At 61.7% G+C, this 11,395-nt stretch overlaps 1 long non-coding RNA gene across 1 annotated transcript; it reads right to left on the bottom strand.

Annotated features, from left to right (window-relative positions):
- Positions 1–9,350: 9,350 nt before the first annotated feature.
- Positions 9,351–10,027, bottom strand: LOC147978891 (uncharacterized). Its single transcript, XR_015599641.1, has 3 exons — positions 9,868–10,027; positions 9,619–9,703; positions 9,351–9,467 (listed from the first exon to the last, which is right to left on the bottom strand). It is a non-coding gene; the product is annotated as an uncharacterized LOC147978891 (long non-coding RNA).
- Positions 10,028–11,395: the final 1,368 nt, after the last annotated feature.

The raw sequence follows: 11,395 nt of genomic DNA, 5'->3' as shown, positions 1-11,395 counted from the left end.
TGGCGGTAGCATTATAAGATGATCTCTCACTAATTATCAAGAAGTGTTCTCCCTGAGTATGTGTCGGAGTAAATAGCCATGGGTAGCCTAGCCGGCTTCCCCTGGCCCTTTTGAAAAAAATTACGAGCCTGCCCGGCTCTCAAGAAACCAAGACGTGGAGCCGCTTTCCCCTTGCCGACTGCCATCCAGGCCGGCTTTCGGAAGGCGGCCCGACTTTAGCCCTCATGAAGAAAGCCATGGGAGGGCCGACTTCGAGAAGCCGGCCGTGAGAAGGCCGACTCCAAGAAGCCGGCTCCCATAAAGCGGTCGAGACCGTACCCTCAAAGTTTGCACCCACCTAACGGCGGTGTGACGGGGCGTGGCTACAGTGAAGCCTGCCACCCCCGAATCCCGGAGCACGCCTGGCACAGTGCGCCGTACGGAGTAGGCATGACCCGTCCGGCGCGGCACTGTTGCCATGTTGACCTTGGTGTCACCCATGACGGGCCGCCAGCGTGGTCCACAGATGGTGGGCCCCTTCGGGCAGAGAGACGCTCGAAGGCGGCCACGCCTCCAACCAGTCGGCCCAAGACAGAGCCGGCTCCCCGCAGCCGGCTTGCCGCCTCCCTCAAAGGAGACGCCCCATTAAGGGGACAAGACGCGGTGAGGCTACAGCGATCGCCCGATGGGCGGCGGCACTGTAGCCGCGCCTACCACGACGAAGCCCACGTCACCAAGATGGAGCCACAGTAACCAGCCGCCGACCAGGCCCTGGACAGTGGGGCCTGCCTACCGACCAAGGGGCCGGCAGCCGGCGGGACCCACCAGTTGGCGGGCCCCAGCAGCCGGCGCAGGAGCCGGCGAGTGCAGTCACAGACGGCTGGGCCCCGCGCCCAGTCGGATTACCATTGTACCCCCGGGGGTGGGCCTATATAAACCCCCCGGGGCACCCATGCAAAGGGTTGGACCCCCTCCTAGTCCTAGACACCACACAAGGAGAAGAAGCAGGCTAGCCGTGCCCTTCTTCCTCCTCCCACCAAACAGCTCAAGGAGCATTGTGTAGCTACTTGTCCATCTAGTGATCATGCGGAGACCCCGCAGAGCAGCAGTAGGGGTGTTATCTCCACGGAGAGCCCCGAAGCTGGGTAAGATCCGCCGGCGTGCATGTCTTCGCCTTATCCCGTTTCCAGGCACCGGCGATGTCTTACTGGCTCCCACAATGATAAGCCACCCGTTGGCATATGTCGCACCTACCACCCAACATTTGGCGCCCACCATGGGGCCAGGTGCACCGTCGTCCGGAGACCTGTTCTGGACGGGAACCTTCTTCCTCCCCCGCGAGCGTAGCCAGCCCGGCACGCCCGATGGAGCTTGCCACAACGCGCTGCAAGGCGTCACCAGCGTCTGCGCGGCAAGCAGCCTCGCCGATCTCCTCAACGAAACCCTCATCTCCGACGAGCTCGCCTCCGATGCGGGCACCGACCACCTCGCCAACCTTCTCGGCCAGCTCCATGTCTCCAGCGAGCCTACCGTGGACCTGGAGTCGGTTGGCTCCACCGACCCGATGCCTGTCGACTCCGACACGGCCTCGTTCGACACCTTCCCCACCAACGTCACGATCTACAACGACCCGCTTCCCCGAGCCGGTGGCGGCGACGCTGTCACCACCGAAGTGATGGTTGTCGGCCACGGCGGCCCGGCCGACGAGAGCGCCCACGACGCCCCGCACGCGGCGGCCCATGACTTGTCCACCCCCCTCCCGGCTAATGCTGACGACGAAGCACTGGAGGCACGCCGCCTCGCCCTCCTCGCAGAGGGCCGGAGGCTGGCTTCCGTAAGACGCCTCACTGAGGCCTATCAGCGCGAAGCTGATCACGCCGCCTTCGGCACGCCGGCCCTGGGCGGGCCAAGCCGGGCCGGCCTTGTCAAGCAACGCGGCGCCGTCATCGCCGACACGCTGGGAGTCGACCGCCCGGTCTATGCCACTCCGCTCGAGAACTTGCGTGCCGCCCAGGCAGCCGTAGACGAGTTGGACGGCTTGGAGGCTGAAGACCTCCCCCACATGACCCGGCGCATCCAGCAACTGATTGACGCGGCCGCGCAGCGACACAAAGCCGACGCCCGCGCGGAAAGCCCTCCCCCGCGCCGAGATCACGGCATGACGTCCCGGGCACCGAGTACGAGCAACACCCGCGCGCGGCGCGAGAAAGAGCCGGCTGCCAGCCGCAGCCTGACCCGAATCTCCATCGAGCGAGACGCGGACGGCCATCCCCGAGCCATGGAATGGCGGGGCAACCCGCCTCCGCCTCCGCCCCGTGGAGAGAGATATCCCGCCCCGCCGCCAGTGGCGCACCCGACTCTCAGCAGCCGGCTAGGCCGCCGCGAAGGAGTCGGCGAGAACGACGCCCGCCATCGGATCGACCGCCTGGCGCGATCCCTGGCGTTGGAAGAAGAAGACGATGTCGGCCCGCCTTGTTTCGGCCCCCGCATCCGCGACAAGCCCTTCCCCAAAGGGTTCTCGCTCCCAAGAGACACGCCCAAGTACAACGGCTCCGTGAAGCCGGAAGATTGGTTGATCGACTACTCCACGGCGGTTAGCATAGCCAACGGCAACCGGCGCGTTGCCGTGAAGTACGTGCCCCTCATGCTGCAAGGCACGGCACGGACCTGGCTCAACAGCCTCAAGCCGCGCAGCATCAACAGCTGGCTGGACTTCACAGAAGCCTTCATCCGCAACTTCACCAGCACCTACAAGCGGGCCCCCAAGCCCAGACAGCTCTCCTTGTGCGTACAAGGCCCCGCCGAGTCCACTCGCGACTACCTCACGCGTTGGGCCGAGCTCCGCAACTCTTGCGAAGGGGTGCACGAGGTGCAAGCCATAGAATACTTCACAGCCGGATGCCGAGAAGGCACCCTCCTCAAGCACAAGCTCCTCTGCGACGAGCCGACTACCCTCGACGAGCTTCTGGACATAGCGGACAAGTACGCCACCGCCGGCTCCTCGATGAAGACCGAGCTTCGGGTAGACGCGTCCGAAAAGTACTTAACCCGGCGCCCAAAACGCCGGCTGGGGATTCCGGCCGACGCCCACACTCGAACGACCACAAGCGCAAGGGCCCCGCGCCGCCTCCCGCCAGTCGGCAGGTGGCCACAGTTGAAGACGCACCGCCTGAAGGGCGACCGGCGCCCAAGAAGCCCAAGGGCGGCAGGCCGGCTTGGTAGCCCGCCTTCTCCTACGAGAAAACTCTCGACGCCCCGTGCAAGTTCCACAGCGGCGCGAAGCCGTCCAACCACACAACCCGGAAGTGCCATTGGCTCACCCGAATCTCTAAAGGCGAGGGGCTCGTGCCGCCTCCGCCTGCCGGCCCGCCGCCTCCGGCCCTGCCGCCTCCGGCCGCTCGGCCCGTAGTCGGAGCCGTGCACGACGAATTCCCCGACGAGCAAGCATCCTACATCGTCTTTACAAGCCAGCCCGAAGACCGGCGCAGTAGGCGCCGAGAGCACCAGGAAGTCAGCGTGGTCGCCGCCAACCCCGCCAGACACATGGATTGGTCAGAAAAGCCCATCAGCTGGAGCCGGGCCGACCATCCAGAGGTGATGCCGTCTCCCGGCTCTTATGCGTTGGTCCTGGAAGCCACCCTCGCGACGGACAGACGCGCTGCCCGCTTCTCCCGTGTGTTGATAGACGGCGGGAGCAGCATCAACATCCTGTACCGTGACACCCTGGAGAAGCTAAACGTCAAGACGAAGCAGCTCATGCCTACTCAGACATTGTTTCATGGCATCGTACCCGGCCTGTCCTGCGCCCCCATTGGCAAGATCAAGATTGATGTACTTTTTGGGGACAAGGAGCATTTCCGCCGGGAAGCGATCTGGTTTGAAGTGGTGGACCTGGAGAGCCCTTACCATGCATTGCTTGGCCGACCTGCCTTGGCCAAATTCATGGCAGTTCCCCACTATGCATACCTCAAGATGAAGATACTAAGCACCAAAGGCGTCATCACCATAGCCGGCGATTACAAGAAGTCCTCTGAGTGCGCAGCAGCCAGCAGCCGGCTGGTCGAGTCCCTTGTGATTGCCGAAGAAAAGAAGATGCTGGACCGAGTCGTGGCCATAGCCGGCAAGCAGTCGGCCGTGTCCCCCGACCCCAAGGAGCATGATGCTCAAGGATCTTTCCAGCCGGCCAAGGAGACGAAGAAGGTGCCTCTTGACCCCGAGCACCCAGAGAGGTTTGCCGTCATCGGGGCAAACCTGAACAGCAAATAGGAAGGCGAGCTCACCGATTTCCTCCATGAGAATCGGGACATCTTCGCATGGTCCCCCAAGGACATGGCGGGTGTTCCGAGGAAATTCACCGAGCACAAACTACACGTTCGAGAAGACGCAAAGCCAGTCAAACAACCCCTTCGCCGACTGTCGGAGGAGAAACACAGGATTGTAGGGGAGGAGATAGCCCGGCTTTTGGCAGCCGGCTTCATTATGGAAGTTCTCTTTCTAGAGTGGCTCGCCAACCCGGTCCTCGTGCTAAAGAAGAACAACAAGTGGCGCATGTGCATAGACTACACAAGCCTCAACAAGGCTTGCCCCAAAGATCCCTTTGCCCTGCCAAGGATTGACCAAGTGATAGACTCCACAGCCGGATGCGAGCTGTTGAGCTTCTTGGATGCTTACTCAGGATATCACCAGATAAAGCTGGATCCGGACGACCGCCTGAAGACCGCCTTCATCACGCCATTTGGAGCCTTCTGCTACCTGACTATGACATTCGGCTTGAGAAATGCCGGTGCCACTTTTCAGCGTTGCATGCAAAAGTGCCTCCTCAAGCAGCTCGGCAGAAATGCTCACGTTTACGTGGACGACATCGTGGTGAAGACGGAGAAGCGCGGCACCTTGCTGGGAGACCTCAAGGAAACGTTTGAGAACCTACGCCGGTTCCAAATCAAGCTCAACCCGAGAAATGCGTGTTCGGAGTGCCAGCCGACCAGCTCCTAGGCTTCCTGGTCTCCGAACGCGGCATCGAATGCAACCCGGTGAAGATCAAGGCCATCGAGAGAATGGCGATCCCCACCAAGCTTCGAGACATTCAAAAGTTCACCGGGTGCTTGGCCTCCTTGAACCGCTTCATCAGCTGGCTCGGAGAGAAAGCTCTCCCCCTCTACTGCCTCATGAAGAAGAGCACTCACTTCGAGTGGAACGACCAGGCCGACCAAGCTTTTCACGAGCTAAAGAAGATGCTGGCCACGCCGCCCGTTCTGGCGGCGCCGACTGAGAAAGAGCCCATGCTCCTCTACATCGCCGCAACCAGCCGGGTGGTCAGCACCTTCATCGTAGTCCAACAGCCAGAAGAAGGCCGAGCCCAGCCGGTCCAGAGGCCGGTGTATTGTTTGAGCGAGGTGCTGTCCGCCTCAAAGCAGAACTACCCGCACTACCAGAAGATGTGTTACGGCGTGTACTTCACCGCCAAGAAGCTGAAGCCCTACTTTCAAGAGCACCCCGTCACGGTCGTATGCACCGCCCCGCTGGCCGAGATCATAGGCAGCCGGGACGCATCCGGCCAGGTGGCAAAATGGGCCATCGAGCTGGCCCCTTACACGATCTTCTACCAGCCCCGCACCGCCATCAAGTCCCAAGCACTGGCCGACTTCCTCGTCGATTGGGCCGAGACCCAGTACCTGCCGCCGGCTCCCGACTCCACCCATTGGCGCATGCACTTCGACGGGTCCAAGATGCGCACCGGCTTGGGAGCCGGCGTCGTCCTTACCTCTCCCAAAGGCGACAAGCTCAGATACACGCTACAGATCCACTTTGCCGCCTCCAACAACGTGGCCGAGTACGAGGCACTCATACACGGGCTCCGGCTTGCTAAAGAACTTGGCATTCGCCGGATCCTATGTTATGGCGACTCGAACCTGGTGGTCCAGCAATCATCCAGCGACTGGGACGCCAAGGACGCAAATATGGCGAGCTACAGCTTCCTGGTCCAACAACTCAGTGGATACTTTGAAGGATGTGAGTTCCTCCATGTACCGCGAGCCGACAACGAGCCAGCCGATGCCCTGGCTCGAATAGGCTCTACTCGGCAAGCAATACCAACCGGCGTCGCTCTACAATGCCTCCTCAAGCCATCCATTAAGCCGTCTCCAGAGTCCGACTCCATCTTTGTGCCGCCTGACCCCGATGCGGCCGGGTCCGGCTCGAAGAACCAAGCAGGCGACCCCGAGACTCCCGCAGCCGGCCCGGGGACTTCGGCAACCGGCTCGGGGACTGCCACACCCGGCTTGGGGACTGCGGTAGCCGGCCCGGGGACTGCACCAGCACAACAGCCGGCGGCCGACTCCAGCATCTCACCACCCAGCCCCCCCACCCTGGTGGCAGTAGCCACATTGGCAGTGGAAGAAGTCGCGGCTCCATCATGGGCTCAGTCCATCCTCAACTTCCTAGTAAACCAAGACCTGCCGGCTGACGAAACAGAAGCAAGACAAGTCCAACGTCGAGCCGGAGCATACACAATCGTCAACAGAGAACTAGTCAAGCACAGTGTCACTGGAATCCTCCAACGGTGCGTCGAGCAAGAGAAGGGCATTGCAATCCTCAGAGACATTCACCAAGGAGAATGCGGCCACCATGCGGCCTCAAGATCACTTGTCGCCAAAGCCTCCCGCCATGGTTTCTTCTGGCCGACTGCTTTGGATGACGCCAAAGAATTAGTTAAACATTGCAAGGGGTGCCAACTCTTCAGCTCCAAGCAACACATGCCGGCTTCGGCACTCAAGACCATTCCCCTCACTTGGCCCTTCGCCGTTTGGGGACTGGACATGGTGGGCCCATTCAAGACGGCGCGCGGCGGCATGACGCATTTGCTCGTTGCCGTGGACAAATTCACCAGGTGGATTGAGGCAAAGCCGATCAAGAAGCTGAATGGGCCGACTGCTGTGACGTTCATCGCAGACATAACAACTCGGTACGGCGTGCCACATAGCATCATCACCGACAATGGCACGAATTTTGCCAAAGGAGCCTTGGCACGTTTCTGCGCAGCCCAAGGTATCCGACTGGACTTAGCATCCGTCGCCCACCCACAGTCAAACGGCCAGGTCGAGCGAGCCAACGGCCTCATCCTCTCCGGCATCAAGCCCCGACTGGTCGTACCTCTGGAGCGCTCAGCCGGCTGTTGGCTCGATGAGCTGCCGGCTGTCCTCTGGAGTCTGCGGACTACACCAAACAAGTCAACCGGCTTCACCCCTTTCTTCCTTGTGTATGGTGCCGAGGCAGTCATCCCAACTGACATCGAGTTCGACTCGCCTCGAGTAACCATGTACACGGAAGCGGAGGCCAAGGAAGCATGAGAAGACAGCGTCGACCTACTGGAAGAAAGCCGGCTGTTAGCCCTCAGCCGGTCTGCCATCTACTAGGAGGGTTTGCGCCGCTACCATAGCCGGAAGGTCAGGCCAAGATCTTTCCAAGAGGGCGATCTTGTGCTCCAGCTGATCCAGCGAACAGCCGGCCAGCACAAACTCTCGGCCTCTTGGGAAGGCCCCTTCGTCATCAGCAGAGCTCTAGGCAACGACTCCTACTACCTGATCGATGCACAGAAGCCGAAGGCACGCAAGAGAGACGACTCCGGCAAGGAGTCGGAACGACCATGGAACGCCAACCTCCTTCGAAGATTTTACAGTTGAAATGCAGTATGTATCACGCTAACTTTTGTATTAAGTACGAGACAATAGGCCCCCCGAGGAGGGCTCGGGGACTGCCATCCCTTATTTATGAATGAAAAGTATCATGCTTATGACCTTGTCATTTCATTTACTTGTTCCGTCCGGCACCGGGTTCGACTAGTCGGCTCGGGGACTGGCCGACTGGAGTTATATTAGAAGTCCTACCCGCAGTCAGACAAGTAGTGTGCCGGCTCCCAAGCCTTTTCTTGCCAAAAGTAGCAGTTCAAAGAACCGGCTGTCTGGCTGGCAAGAGTTAAAGGCAGGAATGGGCGCCCACACGAAAAACGGCTAGGGACTAACGGACTAATATAACAAAAGCCGGTTTTTCTCCCACCGCCGACTGGCTACCAGAGTAGCCGGCCGGCCGGTTTCCATTCATTTCACTTCAATCCAAGAAAGCTCAAGTACTTGCCTCCCCAAAGAGGGAAGGCGACAAAGGAAAAGGCCTAAGGATAAAAAGCATACGCGAATGGAAACCGAACATGCACATAACAATATTTACATAAAAGACCTCCGAGAGGCCAGCATTCAACATAGTTTGGATACACCCCCAGTGGGTGGAACTGCGAAAACTTAATGAAGATTGTTCAAAAGACAACAAGCAGGAAAAATAAGGACGGCAGGTCAAGCTGGCGGAGCGACCGATGAGCCGGGCTGGTTGGCGGAGACGGTCGTGCCGGCTGAAGGAGCGGCCGGCTGGCGAACTTTGGCTTGGTCACCGCCTCCCGCAGAGGGCGCGCTTCCACGCGCCTCGTTGCTGGAGGCACGGTCGGCCTGAGGACGGCCGGTTGTTCCACCAGCCGGCTCGACGTCTTCGACGTCCTCCTCTTCGTCATCCTCGCCCTCTTCGCTGGACGCAATCTCCTCCGCCGAGTCCTCGCCCACCGTCGGGTTCAGCCCGAACCACTCCTCCGGCTGAGCAACACCGTCATCATCGATTTTGGGTGCGAAAACGCTGATGTCGGTGCACTCGGTGATCGTCGAAGCCCGCTGGGCGATAGCCGGCCTCACCTCCTCCAGCTCCGCGTTGGCCTCCATCCGCCAAGTGCGCAGCTGGTCCAGGCTCAGCCCTGGGTACCATGCCCGAACGAACTCCAACGCCCGTCCGGCTCCGAGGCGGGCCGCCGACGCCTTCCAAGCCTCAAAGCGACTGACTGCGACCTCCAGCCAGTCGGCAGTTTGGCTTGGGGTGCGGGGGACCATCTCGCCGGGCCAGAGGGCGGCCAACACTTGCGCCCCGGCACGTTGGAGCCGGCGAAGCATCCGATGAGCCGGCTGCAACCGTGCCTGGACAGCCAAGAGCTGCTCCTCAAGCGTCCGGTTCGCATCCGGCGCGATGTTGGCCCCCGCCTGACGACGCGCCTCGCGATGGGCCTCAATGCTTTGGGCGGCGAAGGCGGAGTAGCCGGGGAAGTAGTCTGCACCAAAAAACAAGCAGCAGCTCAAGTTAAGCCAAAAACCCAGGCGGCAAGGGGCAGGGGAGGGGCGAGGAAGGCGGCTTACCGTCGATCAAATCCTCGATCCGGCCGAAGCCTTCATCCAGGGCTCGCCGGGTCTCAGCCCAGCTCGCCGCCTCGGTCTCATACTCCGCCTTCAGGGCGGCTTCGCTATCCTGCGCCGCCTGCAGGGCCGCCTTGTGGCTCTTCTCCTGGTCGGCCAGCTTCTTGGCCAGGCGATCACGCTCCTGGACCAAGGCAGCGTACTCGGCATCCTTGGTATGAAGGGCGGCCTTCGCTTCGCCGAGCTCCTTCCTCAAGTCGGCGTTGGCCCCTGAAGACAAAGAAAAAGAAAAACCAATAAGGAAAGAGTCGTCAAGAAAGATCCGACCCAACTGCTCAGCAGTCGGCCCGAATCTCGGGGACTACACCCAGTGGGTGCGCTGCCGCGCCCCCACAGGAGACAGACAAGATCGAGTACTTACTTCGGCTGTCGGCCAGGTCGTCGGTCCTCCGGCTCAACTCCCGAGCCTGGGAGTTGAAGGCGGCAGCACGGGAGTTGTGATATTCCTGAAAGTTCAGACCAAAAGCAAAGTAAGGTAGCCGTCGAGAAAGATCCGACCCGACTGCGCAGCAGTCGGCCCGAATCTCGGGGACTACACCCAGTGGGTGCGCTGACGCGCCCCCACGGAAGAAATCAAGAAATCAAAAGCGGCCAAGAACGAAGGACTCACCCGGATGGCGGCTCGCGTCGACAGGAACTCCTGGGTGAACTGTTGCAGCAGGGCGGCCTGAGCTTGCAGCCGGCTCCGGACCCCTTGAGCCGCCACATTCAGCTCGCCAGTCCCCCTGCTGGGAGTCCACTCGGACGTGGCAGTGCTGGCCGCCTCCAGATCTTCCGCCGACGAGCCTGCGCCTGTGACTCGGCGCAACTCCGGCGGAGCGGCGCCTCCCACTGCGCGCCGGCCCATCACCGGCTGCATCTCAAGGCCGGCTCTGTCCTCCGGCTCACCCCCGGTCGGCCCCTCCGGCGCTGCTGATGATTGGCCGCCTTGGCCCGCTCCGGCTGGCGCTGCTGGCGGCGCTCTCCGCGCAAAGGCCACGGGGTCCTCCCCCCTCTCCATCAGCGGCGGGTCTTGGACGATCTCCTCCGCCAAGGGCAAAGGGGTGTCGGGAGCCACGGCTTGGAGGGGAATGGCGAGCAGCGGAGGCTGGTTGCGCGAACCCTCCGCCTCCGGCTCCGCGGTCGCCGCCTCCATCTGGGCCTTGGCTGCCGCGTCGGCCTGCAACCTCGCCGCCTGGGCGGCCGCTTTCTCCGCCGCCTCGCGCTCCTCCCGTGCTTCATGGGCGTTCCGCTCTGTGGCCTCCCTGAGGTCGGCGCGGGGGTCCACGCGGCGGGAGCTTGAAGAACCTCCAGCCGGCCCAACTACGGAGCCGCCCGGACCACGCTCAAGGGAAAGCGGCGCCCTGCCCAGCAAGCGGAAGAAATTAAGAAGAATGCTCGAACAAGAAGAGAATGATAAAGAGCATGCGACAAGGCGATTGACGACTTACGCTGAGACCGCCTGAGGCTGCTTCACCGCCTTGTGGAAGCGGGCCGCTTTCGCAGCCGCCTCGTCTCGCTTGGTCACCGCGGTGGAGGCTTTGGACTTCTTCGGCCGACTGCCGAAGAGGCCTGAAGCGGCCCGGCGCTTCTGTGCGCCACCACTGGCAGCCGGCGCGATGGACGAGCCCGCGCCCTGATGGTCGGCCGCCGGCTGGCGACGTGGGGCGACTTCGGCTTCAGCATCGTCCGGCCAGTCCTTGAAGCTCGCGGTGAGCCTTGAGCCCCCGGGCTCGGCGTCGTCCCCCACGACGGCGTCTTCCATGGCGGCCGCCCCCAAGTCCGGATCGTCGACGTCGTCCGCCGTGCGGTCGGGGGCATACTGGCGTTCTATCCTCGCTGTCCCGGTCGTCGGCGGGAGAAGGGGGTTCTGCTAAGAAGGACCGACTGATTAGAAGCCGTCCATCATAAAGCCGGCTACCCATGAAAAGAAGAAAGTGAAGAAAACTTACCACGGGCGGAGGGTTGGAGCGAGAATACAGCGCCTTGCCGTATCGCCAGTCCTCGGCGAGCTTGCAGTTGGAGATATAGTTTACCATGTAAGACACCTCCGCATGAGGCATCTCCCTGGTGCTCAGCCGGCTTGGGTCGAAGCGGCCGCTCATCTGGCACATCATGTGGGACCGGCTTTGGAGAGGAAATATCCGGCGCTCCACGAA

The sequence above is a fragment of the Triticum urartu genome, chromosome 3A, assembly GCF_056163025.1.
Source record: "Triticum urartu cultivar PI428250 chromosome 3A, HENAU_Tu73, whole genome shotgun sequence".
NCBI lineage: Eukaryota > Viridiplantae > Streptophyta > Magnoliopsida > Poales > Poaceae > Triticum > Triticum urartu.
Note: the sequence above shows the minus strand (reverse complement) of the source record. Positions and strands in the feature narration are given on the sequence as shown.